Here is a 1,443-nt window from a genome sequence, read left to right on the forward strand (position 1 = left end):
GTCTCCTTGCTCGCGCGCTCGAGCTCGAGGATGCCAAAGTCGTAGTGCATCTCGTCGCTCGTCCACTGCGGGTGCGCGATGGCCTTGACGACGCGGATGCGCTCGCCGTCGGCGCCACCCGACGTGTAGTGGGTGCCCACAGCCGCGTAGTCGATCTTGAACCCGTCAATGCAATGCGCCGCCGTCAACACGTACTTGGGCGCGATCAGCGTGCCGCCGCAGCGGCTCGTGGACGTGGCCGACCCGCCGCGGAGACCGGTGATGTACTTGAACTGGCCGACGGGGACTTCGGTGCCGCCAACGATCTCGGGACTGCCGCCTTCGGGGACGATGTCGGCGACGGCGGCCGCGGCGCAGAGCGCGAGGAGCGTGGTGTGGAGCTTCATGGTCGGTGGTCGGTGGAGAAACGGGAAATGGAATGGTGGAAAGAGGGTGTTCGTCGGTGTTGGGCTGGTTGAACTCAGACTTGTGGGTCGAGGTGCTCGAACTCAGACTCGTGGGTCGTAGGGGTAGGTCTAGAATGGGCTACCGGCATGTTGGTTGCGTGTCGTAGACGACGTTGACGTCATGAAAAATCGTTGCGCGCCGCGCACACCTGCATACATTCAAGCTCATGGGTCGTGCAAGTAGCTTCGTATCAGATGACGAAAGACATCTGAGATCGAGTCTCAGATCTCGCACGATTGGTCTCAGATTCGAGTCTGGGGCGGCTAGTATCAGATGATGCGATCATGCAAAAACAGTCCTACTTGAACTCCAAATCGAGATGTGGTTGTTGTGCATGGCGGTGGGTCGTGGAACAGGATGCGAGCTCTCCAACGCACCACTGCATCGTCACCGCTTCCTGCTGTTGCAGGGATGACCCGTCTTACATGACCAGCAGCGATACTGTATTTCCTCGGCCCAATGTACATTTTCAAATGGGACGCATGTACAAAGCAGCTGAGAGTGAATGCAGCTATTGGTAGATGCATTTGGAGGAGCACGGTGCAGCACTATAGTTGCTTCAAGACGTCAGCAATGGTCGTTGACGAAATTTTCGTCCTCAGTGTGCGTCTTGGATACTGTCTGTTGCTTCAACTCGGATCCGCGAAATCGAGGCTCGACTCTGATTTCGAGCCGTAGCCAGCCTTTCCAGTGCTCTGGCAATGGATACCCACAGATTGGGCATGTTGCTGGAGCAGCCGAGCACGTGGAAACCACCCGCCGATTCCCGTCCTTGAATTGCAGAGTTGACGGGAACCAGATGCGAGCGCCAATTTATGTCACAACGCTGGAAGCTAACGCTGGTGATTTTATTGACACGGGACTCTGAGTACAGTTGAGGCGCGACAGTCGATCTTCAACGGTTAATCAACCCTTGACCATCGGATCTGAAACCACATCCCGGGTCAGATCGCCGGTCTGATATCGCATCGCTCGTCGTTCAGCGTGGTATTTTGC

The sequence above is a fragment of the Saprolegnia parasitica genome, assembly GCF_000151545.1.
Source record: "Saprolegnia parasitica CBS 223.65 unplaced genomic scaffold supercont2.362, whole genome shotgun sequence".
Taxonomy (NCBI): domain Eukaryota; phylum Oomycota; class Saprolegniomycetes; order Saprolegniales; family Saprolegniaceae; genus Saprolegnia; species Saprolegnia parasitica.